General features: G+C 41.7%; 1 protein-coding gene and 1 long non-coding RNA gene across 4 annotated transcripts in view; one reads left to right on the top strand and one right to left on the bottom strand.

Annotated features, from left to right (window-relative positions):
• The window catches only part of LOC113930314, a 31,312-nt gene extending 26,996 nt beyond the window's left edge, over positions 1–4,316 (bottom strand). The window contains exons 1-2 of the long non-coding RNA XR_003522512.1: positions 4,190–4,316; positions 2,796–2,879 (exon numbers count right to left, since the gene is read on the bottom strand). This is a non-coding gene — a long non-coding RNA (uncharacterized LOC113930314). The remainder of the gene's footprint in view (positions 1–2,795; positions 2,880–4,189) is intronic.
• Positions 3,849–21,962, top strand: part of LOC113930311 (X-linked inhibitor of apoptosis) — a 57,901-nt gene continuing 39,787 nt past the window's right edge. For 2 of the 3 annotated variants that reach the window (XM_027607539.2, XM_027607538.2), the window contains exon 1: positions 4,226–4,405. The gene's annotated coding sequence lies outside the window, so the exon portion shown is untranslated. Of the gene's footprint in view, positions 4,010–4,225; positions 4,406–21,962 lie in introns of those variants that run through there. The other variant, XM_027607540.1, reaches the window with a different exon arrangement.

The raw sequence follows: 21,962 nt of genomic DNA, 5'->3' as shown, positions 1-21,962 counted from the left end.
CTTCGGCTCAGGTCATGATCCCAGTGTCCTGGGATCGGGCCCTACTTCGGGCTCCCCGTTTAGCAGGGAGTCTGCTTCTCCCTCTCCCTCTGCCCCTGCCTACCATTAGTTTTCTCTCTCACTCTCTCTCTCAAATAAATAAAATCTTTTAAAAAATAACCATATAGTATGTTCCAAAGTGATAGATGCCATGGGGGAAAAAAGTGGAGCAGGGGAGATTGAGAATGCTATGAGAGAAGTTATAATTTCAAATATGGTGGTCATGGTAGGCCTTACTGAGAAGGTGACAATTTTTTTTTTTTTTGAGAAGTTTACAATTAAGCAAAGACTTGAAGGATAAGCCATGGAGATATCTGGGGAAAGTGTTCCAGGCAGAGTGAACAGCAAGTCCAAAGGCCCTGAGGCAAGAAAGCTAAAGGAACAAGGCGAAAGAATAGGAGATGAAGACATAAAGGTTCAAGTTCCCCTTTTGTATATACAATCCCCTGACTGTGTAGAGCCTTTGCATTAGTTAACTACTGTTGGGTAACAAATTGCCCTAAAATTTAGCTATTTAAGGGGTACCTGACTGGCTCAGTCGGTGGAACATGGGACTCTTGATCTTGGGGTCATGAGTTTGAGCCCCACGTTGGGCGTGGAGATTATGTAAAAAAATAAAAATAAATAAATAAAATTTAGCTATTAAAACAGCAATACACAGGAATTTAAGAGTGGTTTGGCTGGGTGGTTCTAGCTTTGGGTTTCAAGAGGTTGCAGTCATCGGAAGTCTGGGCCTGAAGAATCCTCTTCCAAGGTGGCTCACTCATGTGGTTGACAAGTTGGTGTTTGCTGGTGGTGGGGGAGGAGGAGATGCGAAGAAGGAGAGGACTCAGGTTTTCCCCGTGTGGCCCTCTCTACATGCTGTTTGAGTATCCTCATGACATAACAGCTGGCTTCCTAGAGAGCAACCAATCCGAGAGAGGGAGGCAGAGACCACAATGCCTTTTATGACCTAGGCTTTTATTTATTTATTTAAAGATTTTATTTATTTATTTGACAGAGAGAGACACAACGAGAGAGGGAACACAAGCAGGGGGAGCGGGAGAGGGAGAAGCAGGCTTCCGGCCAAGCAGGGAGCCCTACGCGGGGCTCGATCCCAGGACCCTGGGATCATGACCTGAGCCGAAGGCAGACGCTTAACGACTGAGCCACCCAGGCGCCCCTGACCTAGGCTTTTAAATCATATGCCATCACTTCCACAGTATTCTATTAGTTTACACAGGTGAGTTCTAGTTCACTGTAGAAGACAACTAGCCAAGGGCATGAAGAGCAAGAGGCAAAGATCCTTAGAGATCATACTAGTAGCTGGCTACAACAGCCTTTGTAGGTCATTACACATCTGTAGCTTTTACCCTGAGTGAGAATGGAGAGCCATTGAAGGGATTTGAACAGATAAATGACAATGAGCTGACTTATTAGGACAGCTCTGGCTACTTGTGTGAACAGACTGGAGAGGGGCAAGGATGTAAGCTGGAAGACCAGCGAGGAAGCTGAAGAGCAAAAGAGAGACAGACCAGGGTCATAATGGTGTCGATGAGAATTGGTGGGATTCTGGATCTATTTTTGAAAATTGAGATGGACAGGATTTGCTGATGAATTGGATGTGGGATAGGAGAGTGGGGGGTGGATTAAAGATGACTCCAAGAGTTTTGGAGAAATTACAAAAATGAGTTAGACATAGATCTTACCATAAATGAACTTAAGATACAGGTGAGATAAGACATGTACACAAACAGCTATATTACATGGCAGAAAGCCCTACGATCCATCACAAAGGCACAAATTCAAGTGCCAAGTGAGATGAAAAAGTTTGGGAGGTACTCAATGCCACTGATCTGTATACTTAAAAATGGGTAAAATGGTAAATTTTCCGTTATATACTTTTTTTAAAGTGATCTCTTTGCCCAACATGGGGCTGGAATTCACAACCTGAGATCAAGAGTTGCATGCTCCACTGACTGAGCCAGCCAGATGCCCCTATGTTACATACATTTACTTACAATTTTGAAAAGGTGCTAACAAAACCAAAAACAAAAATTCAAGTGTCAAGAGAGTTCAGAGGAGGAAGAAGAGATGACCTTCAGCTAAAGGAATCAGAGAAGGCTTTGAGTAAGGGCAGTCTTTCTACCCTTGAGACATCTGAGTAAATGAATGGAACGCAGGAAAGCTGGGGATGGGCAGGCACACAGTTCATAGTTGCATTTTGTTAGAAGATAGGTAGTGTGCACTAAAACTGTAGGCGATGACTGATGACAGCCTTCTGTGACCATCTCAAGTGACCTCAAGGAAGAATCAAAAACAGGAAGAACCGGAAAACCAATTAAGCAGAGACAGGCAACCAATAAACAATCAGATATGATAGAAACATAAAGTATTAAGATGACCTAAGGGTCTTTCTTGTGTCTATGTGGAAATCAATAAACCTTAATATCTTTTAAACCTTAATTTTTACAACCGTAACAAATTATACCTTTTGATGCACAAGTATTTGGACAGCTGCTTGCAAGCAAGCATACCCTTTTCCCCTTTTGTATATACAATCCCCGGTAGCTAACGAGCTTCGGAGCAGTTCTTCAGAGCCATCTGAAAGACTGTTTTCCCAGGCTATAGTCCCCAGTAAGACAACGAATAAAGCATTTACTATCCTACTTTGAGGATGGTTTTCAGTTGACAGTAGGGTGCCCAAGGGAAGAGTGAACATAAAGCTAAGGAGTTTTAACATTATCAGGGAAGTAGTGTTGAAGGGTTTAACTCACATGGCCTTATGCAGGCTGTACTGCAGGGAACCAGTCCTAGGGATAGAGAGGCCAGTCAGGAGACCAGGTAATGGTCAGACACACCTGTAATCAGAAGATCTAGGTTTGAATCACTGTTGCAGTTCCCACACGTACTAGCAGTGTGACTTTGGGCAAACCACCTAAACTCCCTAAACCTCAGTGTCTTCATCTGTAAAATGGAAATAATGGTAGTTACATATTTCATAAGATTTTTGTGAAAATTAAATAACTATTTGCTCTGCAATTACTATTACTGTAGTAAGTCAGATGTGAGATTCTCAGAGCTATGACAGTAAAAGAGGATCGGAGGGGATAATATTTAGCAAAAGCCTAACAACCAAAAAGAAGTCTCGTCTCTCCTCCCTCCAAGTTCCCTTTTTAAGAAGGGCAGCATCATTTGAGGATGCAGGTGATACAATTTTCCTCTTGAAATGAAACACTCATTCAGAACCTCTCATGTCACTACGCTAGCATGTAAGGGAGCCCGAGTTTGTGAAACAAAATTCATTTGTCTGACAATCTTACAGCATACTTGAAGTAAATCCAGGATATGATCAACATTTTATGTACCAGATTTCCGGTTTCCCTGCCTTCTGATTTTTTCCCTATTCATTTTCCTTTATCTCTCGATCCCCTTCCTGTCCCAAGTGAATGTCTTTTCCCCTTTATCCTTCCCATCTAGGGCACAGATTCTAGATATTCTAACCTCAGTTCCCTCATTTATTAGCTGCATGCTAGTGGAAGGGCTTATCCTCTCTGGGCTTCAAATTCCTCTGTAAAATGGGTTAATAAGAGAGTGCCTATCTTACAGGGTTGTCAAAATAACAAAGAAACGTCATACGCCTATCACAGTGCCTGGTCTACAGTGAGAACTCAACTTGTTCGCTCTCTTTTCATCCTTAATTTTACCTCTATTCCCCAACTGGTCAACACCAGAGCCCAGCAGGTAAAAGCGTGGGAAAAAAACACCTCGAGGCTAAAGAGGAAACGCTTGAGCTGGGGGCGGGGACTGCGAGGTACCCACTGCGCAGGCGCATTTGCTAGGTCAGGTTCTGACTTCCAGCTGGGGGGGGTTGGGGGGGGACGAGAGCTTCGATTGTCCTGGCTGCCCCCTTCCGACCCAAGGAAGTGGCGGAACCTTGACTGCGCCCCGGGAGGGCTCAGCACTAATCAAGAACGTCAGGGCCCGAAGGGTAAGTTCGAAAATGGCGGAGGGGGAAGAAGGAGGGGCCTTGCAGGGCGGGAGGCTGGCCCCCCGGGCGGGGGCGGTAAAAAGGAGCCTGGCGGGGGCGGAGGGCCCCCGTGGCGCGGCCAGGGCCCTGAGACTGACCGACGGTGGCCGCTGTCTGTTTGAGGCCCTGTCGTGGACGCACCTCGGTCCCCCGACTCGGGGCTCCTCCGGGCGATGGGCGGGCTGGTGGGTGCGCCTGCGGGAGACGAAGGGACTTCCGTTTCCTTCTAGGCTGGGGCCCGGCCGCAGAGCGGAGTTGGCATTTCCAGATTGGGGCTCGGGCCGCCCCTCCTCCAGGACCCTCCCCTCCGGACCGCGCAGGGCGCCGCGGGCGATTCGGGCTGGCTCTCCTGGCGCGGTGGGTACTGCCTGTACGGGCTTCCTCCTCTTCACCCTCCCCTCCCCGCGGGCCCCGCGCTGCGGGGGAGGGCGGGAAGGCCGCTCCTGTGCGGCGCGGGTGGCCCAGCCGCGGCTCCTTGCCCAGGTTCTAGGGAGAGCCGAAGGAAGGCACGGGTGGGTGGGTGGCTTCGGGCCGGCCGGGTGCCTTCTTAAACCCTGTGACCCCTAAGGTAAATCGAGTCAAAGAACTTTTTTTTTTAATGATCAGAGGGACCGCCCCCTCCCCACCCCCCAGTCCGATGCGTGTGGCAGGTATGGAGCTGGTTGGAGTGTGCCTGACGAGGGCTTGTGAAGCAGAAAGAATAGGAGCCAAAGAGCTTCCGGAAGAGGAAATTAGCTAGTAATTCTTTCCAATCTTTGCTGCCCTAGTCACCTCCCCAGCATATTCTGTGAGTCAAACAGAATTCAGTCTAACTTTCAGTTTCATTATTTTAACTCCATAATACACTTAATTGTTTTCGGGAGGAGGGGGTGGTTATTGCTGAAACTAAACAACAGCCCCCTCCACCTCCAAAAGAAAAATGTCAAAGCTTTGTAAAAACCTGTTCGATTTTAATAATCTACTACTTTGCTTTCAAATATAATTATGTCACTAGGTCTGTCACACTAGACCTTGATAGTCAATGACGCACAGAAATGTACTCTTGTAAGACTGGAGGTTGCTATAGTATTTGTTTCTTCCCTTTTTTTACTTCGGATTTCTTAAAACCAGTTCAAGAGAACACTTAAAGACGGCCATTTTAGGACTAAAACATTTTAGAGTTGGAAGGGATCTTAGTCCAATCCTCTTATTTTACAAAAGCGGAAACTAAGGCACGGGAAGATTTCATGGCTTGCCTAAGGCTACTCAGCGACTTAGATTAGAACCCAGCTTGTCTGGCTCCTTGCTTACCGCTCTTTGTGAACAACTGCTGTACATAGCCTCCAAGCAAGGAAATTGAACATTTAACCTACCCCACACTTCGGAAGCGTATACCACTTCGTACCATACAACTGGGATACTACTTTCGATGTATTTAACGTGTTTATGAAGCCAATGGTTGAGATATTTTCCCCATCATTCAAGAAGTGGCAACAGTTTAGGTTAAGATTTATACACACGTACATATGCATATTTGAATATGCTCAGATAATTTCTTGAAGGACACAAGAAAAATGTGAACAGTGGCTTTTTAATGGAGGGATGGAGATGGGTGGGATGCTTTTTAATCTGCACTTCACATGTGGTCTAATGTACTGGTTGAATTTCTTACCATAAACAAGTATTGATTTTATAATTGGAAACAATTTTTAAAATTCACACACATACATGTATTATCAATATAAGTGTGTATCAGTGGTATGTAAAGACATATATGCATTTATGTATCAGTGGTCTGTATTGTAAAATCCAGTATGGTTCCCGTCAGCCCACCTGGCAAAGCAGGCCTGATTATCAGATGCTCACATTTCTTTTCTTGTTTTCTCCAGTTGCCTCTAATATAAGATGGTAAAAAGAATATATGTTACTACTAATCTTTATATATTTTTAGAAATTGTGCTAAACTTTTCATTATCCAATAATATAGCAAACTATAACATTCAAGATACCCAGTTTGACACAATGAGAAAATCTGAATGTAGAACCTTTGTGGATAAGAATCATTTTAAAAAATTAAGATTGGAAGGGTCTCTGGTGATTAGTACTTCAACTCTTTTCTTTTTATGAATAGATTAACTAGGACTCAAAGGAGGAGAAAGGGATTTGCCCACGATTATGTATCTACTTACTAGCACTGCTTGGACTAAGTCCTGGGTCCTACTCCGGTACCCCTTGAGCTACCTTTGTAACTATTGCTTTGTAATGCATTCAGTGACTCCCAACTAGGCAGAAAAGGCCCATTTCAATAGATAAGAATTATTGTAATTAACTTGCCAATTAATTTGTATAGTGCTTGAAATATTTTACTAACATAAATGTTCCCCTTACATTTGATTGTAAACATTAATTTGGTTTTTGTTTTGTTTTGTTTTTTAAGATTTTATTTATCTACTTGACAGAGACACACAGCGAGAGAGGGAATACAAGCAGGGGGAGTGGGAGAGGGAGAAGCAGGCTCCCCGCAGAGCAGGGAGCCCGATGCGACGTGGGGCTCCATCCCAGGACCCTGGGATCATGACCTGAGCTGAAGGCAGACGCCTAACGACTGAGCCACCCAGGCGCCCCCATAAACATTAATTTGTTTAATAAATTCTTTATATTGTAAAAGCTTGTAGACCCCAGATATGAAACTGATATTTTACTGTTTTTGTTTGTTCTAATATTTAAAAGTCAGGTAGTTAGTGCTAATGTGAGGGGGGGAAGTTAAGCTTTATAAAATAAACATTTATTGAGCACCTACTATATGCCAGGGATTGTACTATGTGGTGTAGGGTTCGAAAGACAGATGTGGCAAAATAGATGTCCTTGTTCTCTTGAGGCTGAGAGATTATCATGAGCTGTCAGTTCTCAAACTTTATCTCTGTGCTCTAATCTGATTATAGTATTATAAAATGTAATCTGTAGCACTGTTTAAGGTCATCTGAGTAGATTTGAGGAGACAAAAACAGAAGTTCTAAAAGAAACTGATATTGAACAAATACTCTTTTTTTTGGCTTAAGGGGAAAAAAGGTATTTATTGCTCACAAAATTTAAAAGTCCCAGGCTTCCTACTCTTTACCAGTTCTTCCAGTGCAATTCCTGGTGAATAGTGACTGTTTTCATATCTTAGAGGTCATGTCGTACAGTGAGAAGAGCCCTGGATTTGATGCCTGGGTTCTTGTCTTGGCTTTGTTTCCATTTAGCTGTGAGCTTGTGAGCAAGTCACTAAACCCCTCAGTGCCTACATATTTCTTTAAAAAAAAAAAAGATTTTATTTATTTGACAGAGAGACACAGCGAGAGAGGGAACACAAGCAGGGGGAGTGGGAGAGGGAGAAGCAGGCTCCCCGCGGAGACTCGATCCCAGGATACTGGGATCATGACCTGAGCCGAAGGCAGACGCTTAATGACTGAGCCACCCAGGCACCCCAGTGCCTACATATTTCTATTTTCTTCAAAGCTTTTTATGAATTAAATATCCAATTTAATTTAAAATGGAATATTTTGAGTATTTTAAATTATAAAATAAATATGTTTATTATGGAAAATTTATGAAATTCAGAATAATATAAAGAATATAATCCCATTCTTTTATATTTACTTTTATCGTTGAGGCTCATATTGTATGTAGATGGTGGTAATCCTTTTTTCTCATTCAACATTGTATATTGAAGATTTCCTATGTCATGAAAAGTCTTTTAAAATGTAGTTTTTATTTATCCTGAATATTCTTTTCTTTTAAGGTTGATTTACTTATTTGAGAGAAGCAGAGAAAACACGAACGGGGGAGGGGCAGAGGGAGAGAGAGACAAGCAGACTCCCTACTGAGCGATGACCCAATGCAGGGGCTCAGTCCCAGGACCCCTGAGATCATGACCTGAGCTGAAGTCAGACACTTAACCAACTGAGCCACCCAGGCGCCCTGGGAGAGAGAGAGTCTTAAGAAGACTCTGCGCTGAGCGCAGAGCCTGATGTGGGCCTGATCTCACAACCCTGAGATCACAACCTCATCAGAAACTAAGAGTTGGACACTGGACTGACTGTGCCACCCAGGTGCTCCATATCCTGTATATTATTCTATGCTCTGGTTCCTTCATTTTATAAAGTAACAGGTTTGGGCTAGTTGATGCCAAAGATTCAGAATCCATTATAATAGGTTTTTTTTAACCAATTATCTCAGATTTTATCAAGGAAAAAAAAATCCCACATAACAATCCAAAAATCTCTTTGGAATAAATATCTCAAATAAAATGATAAGAAATTAATAAGGTGGAGATATAAACCTTAATAATTTATGATTATACTTTCATTTTTTCTGCCTTTATGATTTGAATATTTAAAAATTTCACATGCTAAGTACTTGAATTTTAATTTGTTGGAGATGAGAATGATATATGTGTCATTACTGTGTTAAAAGCTGGCCTGTTTTATCTTGTAGGGTGGGTGTAGAATAAATTGAAGAGGGAGAAACTGGGCTTCTGGGTTTAACATTCTGGGATTATCAAAGCACAGAGAAGAGAAAATTTGTGGAAGCTCATAAGGGTTCAGTAACTTGATTAAGGTCCAAATAGCTATTAAGTTGGCAGGGGTAGGATTTGAATCCAGATTTCTTTCACTCTGGTAGTCATGCTTTTCTTCCATTGCATGCTGTATTTCAAAAGATCTCTTAGACACATTTTTTGATGGTAGTGCTTTGATCAAAATTGACTAACTTGGTATCTTTGAATAAATTGAGGAGCTAAAGTGAGAAACACTGAGATAGCACTTAGGAATATGGTTTTCAGTTTGAGACAACCCAACCAACACACTGTGAGCACCGTCTGCTTTGAGCCAAGTTCTAACATCACTGTATTAACAGTGACTGGCATGTAGTAAGTGCCAGGTAAAAAATTGTTGACTGAGGGGCGCCTGGATGGCGCAATTGGTTGAGCATCCAACTCTTGGTTTTGGCTCAGGTCGTGATTTCAGGGTTGTGGGATTGAGCCCCACGTTGGGCTTCACGCTCGAGTGGAGTCAGCTTAAGTTTCTCTCTCCCTCTTCCTTTGCCCCCTGCCCCCCACCCAGTCTCTCTCTCTCAAATAAATAAATGAATCTTTTTAAAAAATTGCTGACTGAATGCCTTTGCATGTTATAAAGGAATGTATTAGATGAAAAAGGAAAAACTAAAACTTCTAAAGCCTTCTAGATGATTAGAAATAAAGGACTTTTTATGCTCTGAGAAATTAAAGCAGTTGTTGATTAGTTACTATATCTACCATAAGAATTTGAGGCCAAACTTACGAGTTACAGGTTTTATGTGCTCTGATTATACTTAATAGTAGATTGTCCTTTGTGTGATAAAAGCATATTTTAATGTAAGTTTGTAGGACTTGGCATGGACTTTTTTTTTTTTTAAGATTTATTTATTTGACAGAGACACAGTGAGAGAGGGAACACAAGCAGGGGGAGTGGGAGAGGGAGAAGCAGGCTTCCTGCTGAGCAGGGAGCCCGATGTGGGGCTCGATCCCAGGACCCTGGGATCATGACCTGAGCCGAAGGCAGATGCGTAACCATCTGAGCCACCCAGGCGCCCTGGCTTGGACTTTTATTATTTTCAGTTATGGTATTGTAGCTCTGATTTTTGATACATTTTGGAATTTGATTTTGGTATGATTGGTACCCAATCTTTGTTAAGGATACTTAAGATTTTATTTATTTATTTGAGACAGAGAGACTGAGAACACGAGGGAGGGGGAGAAGCAGACTACCCGCTGAGCAGGGAGCCTGCAGGGTTCATTCCAGGACCCCAAGATCATGACTTAAGCCACCCAGGCACCCCCATGATCTGCTTTTATAATGTATTTTCAAGGATATGGGTCGTGGTGAAAACAGGTTTACCTGTACATACTGGGAATAGCTTGAACTCAGATGACCAGAGGTTGAACTGCATGAGTTAAGGCTGGTTTCCTAAACTGGGGAAAGCTGGTACCACTGTGCATTCCCTGGAATCTATAAATACTTACATGTGGTTTGAACTTTTATAGGTACTCTCGTGATAATTTTGTTGGCCTCACAACACAGGCCTCTCATATATATAATCACATATTGCTATGTGCTTTACCTTTCAATGGCTCCCACTAATTTTTCAAGCCCTGAAAGGGCAAGGAGCTGACATATTCTGCTACCTCACCAGACCAACCCTTCTGCCAGTAATTCTTAGAGTAATTTCCTTAGACCTATATTGGTCATAATCACTGGGTTTGACTTTTGACTGTCATTTACTGTATGATCTTTGATGAGTAACAATCAGAAAACCACAGTTTCCCCATATTTCAAATGGGGGCTGTGATAATGTTGCTTAGGTTAAATGAGATACCACATATGAAAACCTTCTAATTGTAATTCACATACATATTTTAGTTATTATCAGAGGTAACATGGTGAAAAAAAGGATGGGCCATGGAATCACACAAGCTCATGTTGAGTTTTTGACCTTCTGTTAAATAGGATGACATTTTTTAGTTTCAATTCAGCATGTTGTAGTAGGTTAGAGAGAATACGTGTAGCTATAATGATTGCATGGAGGGAAATGAGAATGAGTTTGTAGATAGTTGAGAACACGTGGGCACTCATTAACTATGTGGTACTGTTTTAATTTGGCTTGTAGTCACTTATTGTGGCAGTTTCCTTTACTTGGTGTCATTTTAATTCAAACCCAGACAAAACAAACCTAAATGTGTATGGGCAGCAGAGTGGCTTTCAAATAGAACTAAATTTTTTTTAAAGATTTTCTTTATTTATTTGACAGAATGAGCCCAAGTAGGGGGAGCATCAGAGGGCGAGAGAGAAGCAGGCTCCCTGGGGAGCCTGATGCAGGGCTTGATCCCAGGACCCCGAGATCGTGACCTGAGCCAAAGGCAGACACTTAACTGAGCCACCAGCTGCCCCAAACTAAATATTTTTACTGGAGAAAAAGATACTGGCTTATATCAAGAACTTGTTTCAGCACTTGCTTGAGATCTCAACATGATCATGAAAGATTTTTTTTTTAAGATTTTATTTATTTATTTGAGAGAGAATGAGAGACAGCATGAGAGGGAGGAGGGTCAGAAGGAGAAGCAGACTCCCCGCTGAGCACGGAGCCCAATGTGGGACTCGATCCCGGAACTCCAGGATCATGACCTGAGCCAAAGGCAGTCGCTTAACCAACTGAGCCACCTAGGCGCCCATGATCATGGAAGATTCTGAAAAATATCTAGGATAGGTATTACCCGTTCACCAAGTCATCTGTTAAAGAACCTCAGCATGGCACTTGTAGAACCATCTGATTTTTTAAGTCCTGCATCCTAATCACTCTGTCAGGATAAGTTATCTGGATAAGTATCCAATAGAGTAAGTTCCAGTTCTATGCCACGAATCAGCTCTACGGCCTCAGTCAAATCATTTAATTTCTTTATGCTTCAAAATGAAAGAGTGATTTCTATTATCCTGTCAGCACAAATACAGTCAGTTATGGTGAACAAGTTTTGCTTGTGGGTGTCTACAAAATATGACGATTTTACTTTACAGTGTACTTGATTCAGAACTTCTCTTTTGTAAAAATGAGGGGAATTTTTGGGGAAAGATTACAGGCAACTCTTCTTCTTACCAGGTCCCAGATTAATTGATTATTTTTATAAGGCAGTGGATGAATAGTTCAGAACTCCAGCTATATACATCACTCAAACATTTTCAACAAAGTCCTTTCATTTTCAACTCCAGTTAAAAATAAGTAGCAATCAGGTATTAACCTGTGTTTCTCAGCCCTCTCTGCTGGTGATTTACTGCTATTGAGCAGAGCACCAAAAGACGTGTGTTCATGGCCAACCACTGTGGACATGACGTGATTACTGCTTTTACCTCTGGGAGTTGACCTGTCTCTCTCTCTCTCTTTTTTTTAACCTGATGATTGACAGTGTTGACATCAATTTACAATTTCGTCTTTCTCATTGGGGTGGCTTGGAGTTAATAATCTAACAGTAATATTACAAAGTAGCAAGCTGGCAAAAATTCTCACCATAGGCAAAAAGATAAGGGCCAAGAATATATCCTTCCCTCTCCTTGTTATGAGAATGATCTTTTGTGAATGAAAAGCCAAAACCTTGCAATACCAGGCCCTGCTATTGATAGTTTACTGGATTAATGTGTTCACAGACGAAGGAAGCATTGTCACCTGGCATATAGCCAAGTAACACCCCCAGTCTGCTGGGCAGGATTATGTAAGGAACCTGACTAATCAAGAGCCCAACCGCTTTTTCTCTTTTGATTAGAATCTAATCTATTTACTGGATAAAATTTAGAAAATTAAGAAAAGCACAAAGAAGAAAATAAAAATCAATAATCCCACTGCCCATAGATAACCACAGTAGAATTTTGATGTATAATTTAGCCTGTCTTTATATATCTGTATTTTTTTATAATTAGGATTATACTACTGAACAGTATTTTGTAATCAGCTTTTTTTCACTTAATACAACAGCAGGAACATATGTCTGTGTCCTTTAGTATTCTTCTACAACCTGAGTTTTTAATGAGTGCCTAGTATTCACATTACCAAAGTGTTGTCCTCATTTGTTGGACATTGAATTTTTTTGTTTATCAATAGCACTGTATTGAATATCCTTATATATACATTTTTTTAAAAATTCCTGATCATTTCCTTGAGGTCGATGCTTACAGCTAGAATAGGTGGTTCAAAAGGTAATCATATCTTTAAGATTTTATTTTATTTTTTTTAAAGATTTTATTTATTTGACAGAGAGAGAGCGAGAGTAGGAACACAAGCAGGGGGAGTGGGAGAGGGAGAAGCAGGCTCCTCACAGAGCAGGGAGCCCGATGCGGGACTTGATCCCAGGACCCTGGGATCATGACCTGAGCCGAAGGCAGATGCTTAACGACTGAACCACCCAGGTGCCCTATTTTTCTTTTTTTAAAGATTTATTTGACAGAGAGAGAGACAGTGAGAGGGGGAACACAAGCAGGGGGAGTAGGAGAGGGAGAAGCAAGCTTCTCGTGTAAGCAGGGAGCCCTATGCGGGGCTTGATCCCAGGACCCCGGGATCATGACTTGAGCCGGAGGCAGACGCTTAACGACTGAGCCACCCAGGCGCCCCTATATTTAAGATTTTAGAACATACTGCTACATTACCCTCTAGGAAAGGTGTGCTATTTTTTTTTTTTAATTTTCATTCTAGTGTAGTTAACATACAGTGTTATATTTGCTTCAAATGTACAATAGTGATTCAACAATTCCATATATTATTTGGTGCTCATCAAGATAAGTGTACTCTTTTTTTTAAAGATTTTATTTATTTGAGAGAGAGCACAAGCAGGGGCGGGGGGCAGAAGGAGAGGGAGAAGCAGACCCCTCTGAGCAGGGAGCCTGACATGGAACTTGATCCCAAGAACCCGGGATCATGACCTGAGCTGAAGGCAGATGTTTAACCAACTAAGCCACCCAGGCGCCCCAAGATAAGTGTACTCTTAATCCCCTTTACTTGTTTCACCCATCCCTACCACCACAAAAGGTATACCAAGTTTTAGTTCCACCAGCAAGAGTGCCTATTATCCCATACCTTTCCCCCTGCTAGATTTTTATTGTTGGCAGTGATAGCCATCCCTGCCAAACAGGACAAAAATGGTGCTATCTTTTAAAATGTTTATTTCTGGGGCGCCTGGGTAGCTCAGTATATTCATAGACTATCTCTGGAGGAATACACAAACTGGTAAGAGTGATTGCTACTGGAAATGTGTTGGGGGGAATTATTTTTTATACTTTTCTAGGTTCTTTGGCTGGTAAACTGATACAAGATATTAATAGGAAAAAATTTGATTACATAAATATGGGAGCCCCATAAGAACATGAGAGCCATAGGCAGTCAGGCAGTTGGGGTTTATATGCCTTCCTAAGCTCAGGAGAAAAGGGGGTAGGGGTCTGAGACTTTAAAGGGGAGGAAGACAGTTTACAGGAAGATGGGAAGAGCAAATGTTTGATAAATGTTTGCCAGGCCATACAGAGACAATGGAACGCAGAGGAATTTGGTCTCCAGGTCCTACAGAGCTTCCCCCAGCTTACCACACCTAGCTCATATCCTTTTAGTTATCTCTGGTGATAGTTCTCTTCGTGGGCTAGGCCCTCTATCTAAATTCCTTTAGGCAGTTAAGGAGGAGGTAAAAGCTTTTCCTGAATCTTTGGGGCTTGACTCACTTCCGCTTAAAGTAACCCACATGCCCCAGGCGCCAGGCTGGTTCAATTGGTAGAACATGCAACTTTGTTTTTTGGGTTTGTTTTTTTTTTATATTTTATTTATTTATTTGACAGAGAGAGACATCGAGAGAGGGAACACAAGCAGGGGCAGAGAGAGAGGGAGAAGCAGGCTTCCCGCTGAGCAGGGAGCCCAATGCGGGGCTCGATCCCAGGACCCTGGGATCATGACCTGAGCCGAAGGCAGACGCTTAACCAACTGAGCCACCCAGGCGCCCCTAGAACATGCAACTTTGGATCTCTGGATCATGAGTTCAAGCCCCATGGTGAGGGTAGAGTTTACTTTAAAAAATAAGGGGCGCCTGACTGGCTCATTCAGAAGAACATGCAACTTGATCTCAGGGTTGTGAGTTGGAGCCTCCAGTTGGGTGTAGAGATTATAATCAATAATAATAGTAATAAAATAGATTTTTTTAAAAAGTAATCCTCATACCAAAGTGGCACACTTTGGGAAGGCTTGTTCTGAAACCCTTTAGTCCTGCCTCTGAAGCTTGCCCATGAAGTTTCACAGCCCAGAAGTTAAGTTGGTATGATGCTCCATCTCACTGAGCCGGTCTCTTAGTCCTGAGAATAGGTCAGTTCAGTTAAGTAGTTGTGTCTCATTTCAGGAGATGGTGAAGCACCTGGGCTCCCAAAGTTAGGGCTGTGGTGCAAACAGTCTGGTATTTGATAAGAGGAATTTCTATAGAAATGGAAGAAAAAGGTTAATAATTAGAGCAGATTAAAGTTCCAGTTTCTGAGTTCTGAAAGTAGCCAGGGGAGAGGATTTCTAGATCTCCGGCTCGAAGCATCTTCAGATGGAGTGAGGGCAGGCAGCATTCTGAAAGATTGTCCTGGTTTGTAGTTTGGATGTCTCGTGATCTTTTTGAGTGGTCCACATAGCAATAGGCATGAAGATCTCTCTGAAGTTTATATCAACTTGTCCAGCTTTAGCTCACATGGCTTTGGGAAAGGGGCAATTTTAGTTCTCAGTGATTCCAACTCAGAAGGGTGGGATAAATTTGGAAATGTTAGTTTGGAGAGTTGTAGCCAAATATTGGAGGAAACTTCTGAACTCAGGATCCAGTCCAGTTTATAGGTAGAACCTCAAAGACAATAGCAGTAGAATTTGAGACTTTTTTAAAAAAGATTTATTTATTTAGAGAGAGAAAGAGCATAAGTGGGGAAGGAGCAGAGGGAGAGAATCTTCAAGCAGACTCCCTGCTAAGCCCAGAGCCCAACATGGGGCTCAGTCCCACAATCCATGAGATCATGACCTGAGCTGAAACCAAGAGTTGGACGCTTATCCAACTGAGCCACCCAGGCGACCCCCCCACTTTTCTTAAGAGGCTCCATGTGGAGCCAAATGTGGGACTTGAGCTCATGACCTTGAGATCAAGACCTGAACTGAAATCAAGAGTTGGACACTTAACCTGACTGAGCCACCCAGGCACCCCAATAGAACTAGAATTTGATATTCATAATGGTATATTACTGAAACATAATTTTTCTCTCTATAATCACCCCCATTTTTATCAAAGGTAATCACAGTAAGACCAGTTTATTTGCAAATTCAGTCTAGTTCCAATAAACTTGGCCTATTTACATAAGTGTAACAAGAATAGTGATTTATCATATAGGCTCTTTTGATCTGCTTTGTTGGAACTTTTCATAAGGAATCTGATTGGACTTTTTTAAAAAGCCTCTTGAGGCTAGAAAGCCAAACCAAAGATTTACCATCAGACTTAATCTGTTAATACTTACAGATTTGGGTTAATTTCTCTTTTCGAGGTTCCCAGGATATCCTAAGGTTCCTATACCTGCCAGAAGGTGACCTTCCTTACTTACCTGGTAAGGCTACCAGGAACCCTGTAAGCACGGTACCAGGTTGATTTTTCCAAGGGCCTTTATTGATGCCATAAAGTCAGCCTTAGCTCCTTAAAGCTGTCTAGTCATATCTCAGTCTATGTATTTCTCTCTCAAACATAGCATTCCAGTCAAAGCCTTGGTACTATAACCAGTGTTTCCAGTTATGTCCTCTTACAAGGAGAACAGATTCTTATAGAACCTATGCAAATAACTATATTGCCATGAAAATAAGAATACTCACTAAGTTTCCAAATTCTGGATGGATCAGGTAGAAAAAAATGTATATTTCAATTCTGCTCACAAAGATGTAATTTGCCAAATTGCTTATGGTCATAGTTAGCTTAAGAAGAAAAGTTTCCTGGGGCACCTGGGTGGCTCAGTCGGTTAAACATCCGACTCTTGGTTTCAGCTCAGGTCATGATCTGGGGGTTGTGAGATTAAGCCCCATGTCAGGCTCAGTGCACAGCACAGAGTCCACTTATTCTTTCCCTCTCCCCCTCCCAGTTTGAGTCCATGCATTCCCTCTCTTTCGCAAATAAATTTATTTAAAATTTATTTATTTATTTATTTATTTGAAAGAGAGAGAGAGAGAGACTGAGCACAAGCAGGGAGAGCGGCAGACAGACGGAGAAGCGGGCTCCCTGGGAGCCCAACAACGTGGGGCTTGATCCCAGGACCCCAGGATCATGACCCAAGCTGAAGGCAGATGCTTAACCAACTGAGCTACCCAGGTGCCCCAATAAATAAAATTTTTTTTTTAGAGAAAAGTTTCCTTATATCTGGAAAATAAATGATGAAAGAACTAGTGATATTATAAACAAAAAGTTATAAAGAATTCTAATCATCCTCTTTGGTTCTTTACTATGTAATTAATACTTGTTCTTCTTGAATCCAGCTTTTACATTTGTCCTGAAAATTCTTACCCAGTTCAGTTTTATGATCTTTATTTTTTTTAATTTTTTTTATTTGACAGAGAGACAGCAAGAGAGGGAACACAAGCAGGGGAAGTGGAAGAGGAAGAAGCAGGCTTCCCGCTGAGCAGGGAGCTTGATGTGGGGCTCGATCCCAGGACCCTGAGATCATGACTGGAGCTGAAGGCAGACGCTTAACGACAGCCACCCAGGCATCCCCAGTTTTATGATCTTAAAGTTACCAGAAACCCATATTCTAGAGTACCTGTCAAGAGTCCTTTCTATAGGGCTCCACTCCTGGCATGGAGCCTACTTAAAAAGAAAAGCAAAAAGAGTCCTTCCCACGAATTTCTCTGAAGATGAAACACTTTTGCAGGAAGACTTGCAAAAGCATTGGAGTAAAATAAGTGTAAATGGCAAAAGATTTTAAAATGGCAGTGGTTGAAGATCTGATGAGAGTTCATTATAATGCAATTGACAAGGAAGTTTGGTCATTTTTGTGAGATACATTTTAAGATGGCAAAGATTAATACCAGCTAGGATGTAACAGGTTTTTAGAATTTTTTTTAGAATTTAGAATTTTTTTCTTGAGGTTTTTAAGTGATCTCTACACCCAAGATCAAGATTTGCATGCTCCACTGACTGAGCCAGCCAGGCACCCCTAGATTTTTAGAAATTTCATGATTTCTGGAACACTTAGGTTTAAGAAGGTTATTATCGGTTATTTGACAATGCTTCCTATGTAATTTAACATACCAAATAAGCCTAATTAGTTAATGTCTCTCTTGATAAGGAGAGACCAGATCTTTTGAGAGGTTCAAGAGGGCCCTTTGGAAAAATCCCCAAACTAGTTCGAGGTCAAAAAGACTTTATTTACAATTTGATTTTTGCAAACTTTGTCAAAAATACCCAAATATTTTAAAAGATTTGACTAAATAGGATCTGAGATCATTATGAAACATTACTTACCTGTTTAACCAGAGTGACAAACGATTTTAAGGGCAAATACAAAAGGTTACATAGTTGTGAGCAAAACCATCAAAGAGCTGATAAAGCATAGAAAATTATTTTGATAAAACACAAAATCTTTGCTTTCTAGGAAGATTACTTAAAAGGTAAAGAAAAACCTTTCACAATCTCTTAGCAGACCAATAGTCCAAGAAAACATTGTCCTTTTAGCAAATGAACAAAAATTAAGTTTTAATTTTACATCAGTATACTATAGATATTAAAGCTTTTTTAAAAAACCCTTGTGGGATGCCTGAGTGGCTCAGTTGGTTAAGCATCTGCCTTCAGCTCAGGTCATGATCTCCAGATCTTGGGATTGGCCCTGTGTCTGGCTCCCTACTCAGCAGGGAGTCTGCTTCTCCCTCTCCCTCTGCCCCTCCCCCCTGCTAATGCACTCTCTCTCTCTCACACAAATAAATAAAATCTTTTCTTTTTTAAAGATTTTATTTATTTGACAGAGAGAAACACAGTGAGAGAGGGAACACAAGCAGGGGGAGTGGGAGAGGGAGAAGCAGGCTTCCCGCCGAGCAGGGAACCCAATGCAGGGCTCGATCCCAGGACCCTGGGATCATGACCTGACCTGAAGGCAGGTGCTTAACAACTGAGCCACCCAGGCGCCCCTAAAATCTTTTTTAAAAAACAAAAACCCTTGTAATAACAATTCAGTTTATTTTTTTTAAGATTTTATTTGAGAGAGAGACAGAGCCTGAGAGAGGGTGAGCATGAGCAGGGGGGGAATGGCAGAGGGAGAGGGAGAAGCTGGCTCCCTGCTCAGCGGGGAGTTTGATTCGGGGCTTGATCCAGGACCCCAGGATCATGACCTGAGCCAAAGGCAGCCGCTTAACCAACTGAGCCACCCAGGTGCCCCAACAACTCAATTTTAGCCAGCTTGATTACACGAAGTAGAATTTTCTCTTTCTCTCTCTGTCCCCAACTTTCTATTTGTCCTTTCTTTTCACCTTTCCCATTTTGAAATAACCAGTTTTACTTCATGACAAATTTACTTTCTTTTCCCTGGAAGACAAATGCATTTCCATACCTCATGCGCTTTCTTAGCCAAAAACACAACCTGCTTTTCTTTCTAGTTAAAACTAAGTAGTAAGCAATTATGAACTATGTTAACACCAGTATTCTTTTAGAGTGGCAAATTTATGAGTATATTTCATAATTCCTAGAAGCATATGCTTCTTCATTTTAGTCTTTTAATGTGGTGTAAGACATGTTTACTAATAGACCCACATTTATCTTTAGTTTATCTGTAGTAGGAAGCCAAAACTAGATAAAAACCTATGTTCAGTAATGTTTTATTTTATCTTATTTGGAAATTAGATATTCAATAAACTTCCATCATTTAACTTAGCAAAACTCTAAACTTTAAAGTTACCAAAGAGGGGGCTCCTGGGTGGCTCAGTTAAGCATCTGTCTGCAGCTCAGGTCATGATCCCAGGGTGCTGGGGTCCAGCCCTGCATGGGATCCTTGCTCAGTGGGGATGCTGCTTCTCCCTCTCCCTCTGCCTGCTGCTTTCCCTGCTTGTGCTCGCTCTCTCTCAAATAAATAAATAAAATCTTTAAAAAAAACATAAGTTACCAAAAAGATTTTAGAAGCTGTTTTTAAGTACACATACTGTAAAATATAGTTACTGCTCAGTAGTTCAACTGAAAACTCTTATCCCACTTACATCTCACATCTATCTAAATCACTTGCTCCCCAACAGTTATGTTTAGTCACAAAAACTTGATGAGACATTAGACAGCCATCATTCCAAGCTATTTTTCTTGCTGACAAACTTTGTAAAAGCTATAACATGAATTTATTTGGGGTGCCTGGGTGGCTCATTTGTTAAGCGTTTGCCTTTGGCTCAGGTCATGATCCCGGGGTCCTGGGATCGAGCCGCACATCGGGCTCCCTGCTCCGTGGGAAGCCTGCTTCTCCCTCTCCCGCTCCCCCCGCTTGTGTTCCCTCTCTGTCAAATAAATAAAATCTTTAAAAAAAACAAACATGAACTTATTTGACTAGCAAACCTAGGCAGAATAGAAGTTGAATGTCTGCATTCAGTGTTGATAACTCTAAAGACATGCCTATGTTATTTTTTATTTTTTAAATACTGAGAGAGCGAGCCCACGTGAGGGAGGGGAAGAGAGTCTCAAGCGACTCCTAACTAATGAACTTTAACTGACTTCAGTACAGAATATTTTTCCAGATCACATGGACCTGAGAAGTATTTGGGTTAATTTCTGTCATATTCCTGAGAACTTTAGGGATACTTAATTTATAAGCACTTAATTTTAAGCCAATTAAATAGAGCTCTTTTACAAATTAATTTCAGTAATACCATCCGGAGATAGAAAATGCCACCCATCTACAACACACAGATAAACATATACACAAATACAATTAGAGACCTTGTAGGTTTTTTTTTTAATTTTAACCATGAGAGGGGTGCCTCGCTGGCTCAGTCGATAGAGCATGTGACTCTTGATTTTGGGGTTGTGAATTCAAGATCCACATTAGGCATTTTAGCCATGAGGTGGGTATGATAATGCAAAACTCACTAGTTTATAAAAGAACAGTTGGGGGGCACCTGGTGGCTATTGACTTTTTTGTTTTGGCTCAGGTGATGATCTCAGGGTCATGAGATCAAGCCCCACGCCAGGCTCCATGCTCAGGGCAGAGTCCACTTGAGATTCTTTCCCCTCCTCCCTCTCCCCCTCTGCCCCTCCTCCGCTCATGCTTGCATGTAGGCACGCTCTCTCTCTCCGAAAAATAAAATAAAATCTTAAAAAAGAACAGAGTAAGTTTAGCTTACCTGAATAGAAGCTTTTTTGCTCATATTTATGGAGAAGACTTACAAGATCTGTTATTTGTCCTTGACAAGTAATATTTAAGGAGGCTGCAGTCTAGAGTTAGGGCACAAAAGCCTTTTTAGCCGTTTGTATTAGCAATAATCGCACCTCAGATGAACCTCCTTGGCTGTGATACTGCCACTGCGCAAAGCTAGCAGTTTGTATTTTAAAATGGTCTCCGTCCCCCCTGCCATTTTTGCACACCACTCTTAGGAATTGGGAATAGTCTAAGTTAAGAGTTTACACTTACATCTCAAAGGCACAGGGAAAGAGTGCAGGTTCCTCCAAGAAAGATTTTGGTTTCTTAAGGCTAATATTTACAAATCTTGTGAGATAAATAGAGGTTTTGGGAATGGTAAAAAGGAATAGCTGAACTTTGAATTGCCTCTAGAGTTGCATTTCTAGTTTTGCACAGATTTGTAGGATAAGGACAGGTGCTTTCAGTTCCTCAAAGAATTGGGTTGCAACTTAAATGGTCCTGTAGGTTGATCCACCCATAAATCCTTTCACAAGGGCTTTAGAAGATTTTTCTTTCCCTCTGGGTACATAGTTTTATTTTAACTTAGGGGAGGAGACCAAAACAGTTCCTGTCAAGCTCTGAATATTACCTTTAAATCTGGCCTGTCTCCTACCACAGAGATGTAACCCTACGCCCATCGTGGGGCTGGAACTCATGACCCTGAGATCAAGAGTCGCATGCTCTACCAACTGAACCAACCAGGCAGGCACCCCTGAAAAAAATATTTTAAATATCTTGTCAGTTTTTAAATGCTTGTCAGATAGACAGCAAGCATTTTCCGAGTTTAATGCAGTATGCCTTTGTAAAGTCTATAAGATGTTTTAATAAAGGCCTTCTTTCTTAGTGTACAATTCAACCTTGAATTCACCTGAAGGGGAGGAGCCTCCCTTTCGGCCCCCAAACATTGCCTTCAGTTGATATTTGTAGGAGGGCCTAAGAGAAATTCCAGGCAGGGGGAGGTTTTCAGGGGGTGGTCTGGCTTGTCT

The sequence above is a fragment of the Zalophus californianus genome, chromosome X, assembly GCF_009762305.2.
Source record: "Zalophus californianus isolate mZalCal1 chromosome X, mZalCal1.pri.v2, whole genome shotgun sequence".
NCBI lineage: Eukaryota > Metazoa > Chordata > Mammalia > Carnivora > Otariidae > Zalophus > Zalophus californianus.
The sequence above is the reverse complement of the archived record's forward strand: the minus strand, read 5'-3'. Positions and strand labels throughout refer to the sequence as shown.